The sequence below is a fragment of the Schistocerca gregaria genome, chromosome 3 (genome assembly GCF_023897955.1).
Source record: "Schistocerca gregaria isolate iqSchGreg1 chromosome 3, iqSchGreg1.2, whole genome shotgun sequence".
Classification (NCBI taxonomy): domain Eukaryota; kingdom Metazoa; phylum Arthropoda; class Insecta; order Orthoptera; family Acrididae; genus Schistocerca; species Schistocerca gregaria.
In genome coordinates this window covers 138,395,221-138,401,220 of record NC_064922.1, presented here as the reverse complement: position 1 = coordinate 138,401,220, position 6,000 = coordinate 138,395,221, and positions in this window count along the sequence as shown.

The window sequence follows — 6,000 nt, the reverse complement described above, 5'->3', positions numbered from 1 at the left end:
GGCTATTGTGATCAAAATGCCCAACGGGCGTGTGCTATGTATGCTGCTCGGTATCCTGGACGACATCGTCCAAGTGTCCGGACCGTTCGCCGAATAGTTATTTAAGGAAAGAGGAAGTGTTCAGCCACATGTGAAAAGTCAACCACGACCTGCAACAAATGATGATGCCCAAGTTTTTCAGCTGCTGTCGCGGCTAATCCGCATATCAGTAGCAGACAAGTTGATCGGGGATCGAGAATCTCAAAATCGTCGGTGTTGAGAATTCCACATCAACATCGATTTCACCCGTACCATATTTCTATGCACCAGGAATTGCATGGCGACGACTTTGAACGTCGTGTACAGTACTGCCACTGGGCACAAGAGAAATGACGGGACGATGATAGGTCTTTGGCACTCGTTCTGTTTAGCGACGAAGCCTCATTCACCAACAGCGGTAACATAAACCGACATGATATGCGCTATTGGGCAACGGAAAATCCACGATGGCTGAGACAAGTGGAACATCAGCGACCTTCGCGGGTTAATGTATGGTGCGGCATTATGAGAGCAAGGAGAATTGTCCCCATTTCATCGATGGCAATCTAAATGGTGTAATGTATGCTGATTACCTACGTAATGTTGTACCAATGTTACTACAAGATGTTTCACTGCATGACAGAATGGTGATGTACTTCCAACATGATTGATGCCCGGCTCATAGCTCGCGAGCCGTTGATTCGGTATTGAATAGCATATTTCACGACGGGTGGATTGGTCGTCGAAGCACCATACCATGGCCCGCACGTTCACCGGATCTGACGCCCCCGGATTTCTTTTTGTGGGGAAAGTTGAAGGATATTTGCTATCGTCATCCACCGACAACGCCTGACAATATGCATCAGCGCATTGTCAATGCATGTGCGAACATTACGGAAGGCGAATTACTCGCTGCTGAGAGGAATGTCGTTACACGTATCACCAAATGCATTGAGGTAGACGGACATCATTGTGAGCATTTATTTCATTAATGTGGTACATGTATCACATTTGAACAACCGAAATAAAATGTTCAGACGTACCTACGGTTTGTATTTTAGTTTAAAAAACCTAACTGTTAGCAACTTTTCGAATAAAATTGTGAGCCATGTGTTCGTGACTATTGCAGCGCCATCAATCACAAAGCGAAAAAAGTGGTCAAACTAAAACATACATATTTCTTTATGCACTACACGAATATGTAATAAAAATGGGGGTTCCTATTTTAAAAAAACGCAGTTGATATCCGTTTGACCTATGGCAGCACCACCTAGCGGGCCAACCACAGCGCCATCTGGTTTCCCCCTTGAAGCTAGGCGAGTTCCGTTCTTTGTAGTTTTTTCGTTTGACGCTTATTTCGTGAGATATTTGGCCCGGTCACGATCAATGGACCACCTTGTATATACATTTTCCATGCAAGCAAATCTCACAAGTTCATAAGTCACTGCAATAGACCTTACATCACAAGTCGTGTTCTAGTGCCCGTCTTCTGGTGCGGCTCTGCTAGTGCAGCTGGGGCTAGATGGAGAGGCGCTTATATTCTCTTCGTATAGGTGCCGCTACTGTCGCGGTAACGTCCTAGTCAGCTTCCTATCGGCCTTCTCTGCGGTTACGTTCCAGGCCGACGTGCCGGTGCTTGATGTTACGGCGGAACACGTACTAACGTCTATGGTCCCTTGGCGCTATAATAAGAATTAGCTTCTAAGTGAATGTACTCAAAAGACACGGCCATTTACGTCACATATTTTGTAATCCTTGTTTCATTACGGTATCTGATAGTCCCCGTCACTACGTAATACCTATTAACGTTTAATCAGGGTACACAGCTACAGCCCACGTGTGAGAGTTAACCGTTTCCTTCCGTCTCCTGGAGCGCAATTCCTTTACATACATCTGGACTGTAGAGGGGGAAAAATGGTTCAAATGGCTCTGAACACTATGGGACTTAACCTCTGAGGTCATCAGTCCCCTAGAACTTAGAACTACATAAACCTAACTAACCCAAGAACATCACACACATCCATGCCCGAGGCAGGATTCGAACCCGCGACCGTAGCAGATACGCGGTTCCGGACTGAAGCGCCTAGAACCGCTCGGTCGCCGTGTCCGGCTATAGAGGGGGACTTGCAACTCCAGTGAGGATACTCAGTGCATGTCAGTGGCAAACCGGATTAACTCGAGCGAACCCCATGGGCACCTTGCTCCATGACCGCGTTCTGTTTCGACCGGCGCAAACGAAAAAGTGGTCTAGTGTCTCTTGCAGCGCACACTTAATGCAACATTTGTCTAGCTCCATTCCCATTCGAAATGCATGGGGTGGAAACAAAAGAAACCTAATACGATGTAGAGAGATCTGTGGCATTCAAAGCAGCTTCCAGTCGTCAGCGAATCGATAAATACAGGTCATGTACCGTTCTCAAGGGTACCTTATACAGTTCTTTCTGTGAAGTAGTGGCAAGTTAGGATAACCATGGTGAAGGTGGACAGCGGTCGGGTTTCTTCATCTCCGAAATAGATCACGAAGGCTGAATAATGCCGTGATATGGTGACTGCGATAGCCAGGGGTCACAAAACCAGTCCTAAACGGTGCAAGCTGTGCGAACGGGGCCCCTGCCATCTTGGAATACAGTGTCACCACTGGGGAACAAACTTTCTGCCGTGAGATGGACCTGATCAGCTACACTGCTCGCATAATCCTTGGCAGCGATTCGATCTGGCAGAGGACCCATGGATCCCACGGAATGGCACGATGTTGCTGCCCAAATCATCACCGAACCACCGCCATATTTCACTCGACGCAAACTTGCCCAGAAGTTGGAAACAGAGTGAAACGAAACTCATCAGACCTATTGACATTCTTCTACTGCTCAATAGTCCGGGTTTTTTGGCTTCGGCATCACGTTTCCCTGTTACGGGGATTTGCATCACTGGTGTGTGGTTTTGCAATTCCAGCTTGCTCAGCAAACCCTTGTTTGTTGAGCTCCCTTTGTGCTGTTTTAGTGATGACACGTTCCTCTAGTGCGACATTCAGTTATGTAGTGACTTTTGCAGCTGTCGTCCTCTTAATTTCTGTCACAGTCCTGTTCAATGACTGTCTGTCACGATCACTAACACACACTTTCGACGTGGTTGTGACTTAGCGGATGGTGTGTTTCCGCTATCCTCTACGTGGTATAAATCTGCGATAGAGCGTTTCTTGGAACATGGTTACAGGAGCACCCACTACAGGAGCACCAACAAGTTGGCCACGTTCGAATTCACTTAGCTGTGACATAATACACGCACAACTACACAGGAAGCTGCTCTGGCAACGACTGACGCTTCAAACGTATTGAGGATACTGGAGAGGTGCTGGAGGTGGTCAAATACAACAGCGCAACCTGCAGGCTTGGATAGCGTCTGCAATTATGTTCAAGTCTGCATTTGTCGCAGTTTTTCCATATTTTTGCGTCTAACGCCTACTACTCGAACGGCCGTGCGGGTGATATGGCCAGTCACTTATCGACAAGTGATCACGTTTTTTCTTTCATCGGCGCTCACGAAACGTTGTACTAGAGTGTTTTGTAGAGCGCACTTACAATGCGAGTGCGGTGCCATTCATATTCGAAATAGTTTTTATTACATCATCACTGTGTACCTGGCAACGTCATACCATTGCGACGTCCGGCTGCTGTGCGGAAAAGTAAGATGTGCATTAAGCCACATATGTCTCCTGTTCTTTGTGAGATGGACTATTTGTCTTGGGTGTATGGGTAGTACGAGAAAGTAATGCACCGCATTTTTTCTTCAACAGTTCTTTATTGAATATAATGAGAATTACACACACCAAAGAATGGTGTTTTACCTACACACCCTATTTTTCCAAATAATCTCCAGAGCGAAACAAGAGCGTGTATCCTCTGTCGGTACCCCCTCATCGTCTTCAAAATCTCTTCCAAGAATGGTCCAAATAAGTGTAGGTTCGAGGGGGCTAGATCAGGGCTGTAGGGTGGATGCGGTAACACTGTCCAACCCTGTTTTGCCATGTGTTCAGGGATCCTCATGCTTGTGCGGGGCCGAGCGTTACCGTGTTGCAGCAAAGCATCTCCTTGGTTGCCGAGGTGTTGAAGTCGCCGAAACCGACTCTTGAGTGTTGTTAATGTGTTGACATATGCTTCTAAATTAATGGTAGCGCCTCGTGGCATCGTATTAATGAGAATGACGCCTTCACAGTCCCAGAACACGTTGGTCATGACCTTACCGGCCGTAGCAGTTACTCTGAATTTTTTTCTTCTGTGGGGAGTGGGAATGGTGCCATTCCACCGACTGTCGTATTGTTTCAGGGTCAAAATAGTGAACCCAGCTTTCATTATCTGTTACAGTCCGGGACAAGAATACCTTCCTCTCAGCTTCAAAGCTTTGCAACAAATCAAGCCAAATGGTTTTTTTTGTCTTTTTTGTGCGACTTGTGGATCACCATTAGACACCGCAGGACCAATCTTGCACACTTTTATCGAAGAGTGCGGATAATAGCATCCATACTTCCTTTGCTGATTGACAGATTGCCGAGTTATAATGCGTCTGTCCTCACGAATGACAACATCACCTCGCTGCAACATGTCAAGTGTGATAGTCGTGAATGGCCTCCACGACCTCTGCAAAACGTGCAGCTCCGCCGAACCGCCTTCTGATAACCTCACCCTCCGTGCTCAGCGACTAACTGTACTTCTGTTGACAGCAGATGGTCCATAGACTTCGTGAACACTCCCCACAACTTCTTTCCCTGCAGTGAGAAATTCAATGACGGCACGTTACTTTTAACTAACGTCACCTACACACGCCATTTTCAAACTATCCTGAAGCTGCGCTCTCTGTTGGAAGGGACGGAAACTTGACGCGCTCACTCAGCAGATGGTTCAAATGGCTCTGAGCACTATGGGACTTAACATCTGAGGTCATCAGTCCCTTAGAACTTACAACTACTTAAACCTAACTAACCTAAGGACATCACAAACATCCATGCCCGAGGCAGGAATCGAACCTGCTACGGTAGCGGTCGCGCGGTTTCGGACTGAAGCGCCTAGAACCGCTCGGTCACAATGGCCGGCCACTGAGTAGACTTCAAATAATATATACGTAACGTTTCACATTCTTAACATTGTTTTCGGTTGAGAAAAAAAAAAGTGGTTCTTTACTTTCTGGGCAACCCTCGTAATTCGAATAATCTTCTGGATAAGAATGCCCTTGACAAGCTTAAGCTATCCTTACCAACATAACCATTGCTTGAGATATTTCACCTAAGCTGTTGGATAGCTAGAACAAATAATCGAGGACATTTGGTGTAAGTGCTACTCTGAGATGAGACTTTTGGTAGAGGAGAGGAAGACGTAGCGGGGCTTGTCAAACCTGTCAAAACGCTGATCATCCCCTTGAAAACAAATAAATAAAATGAAACTAAAAATCTGCATGTAATCAGTGATCTCTGAGAGCAAAACGACCATGTATCCCCACATAAGACAATGTGTCGCAGCGCCTCGATGTAATGCACTGACGTTTTTAATAGAGACTGCCTCACGCCCGAAGGGCGGAGGCGTGATGGAACCGTGGTTCCTCCCTGTGGTCCGAGGCGGGTAGCCGTATCCTGGCGAAGGAGGGACGCTGAAGGCATAACCAGCAACACGGCGCCCTCTAGAATGCCGACCTTCCTGACAGTAGACAGTTTCTAATTTTATTCTTTGTGATTTTGTTCAGTACCTGCATATCACCTGTACTAAACATATTAGCAGCAGTACCGTATATTCTTGTGTGACACGTAAGTTGAATAATGACCATTCTCTTGTTGCTTGTTGTTTTTGTCATTGAATGCACTGAGACCTGCCTTCTGAATTGAACTGGCTTGTTCCGGCGCTTCTCTCTTGGAATTTGTCAGACGTTTTTGGAACTGTGGCTGTAAGCTGATTGCTCCCTCGGATCCCCATACTGATGCCTACCACAAGTTCCTCT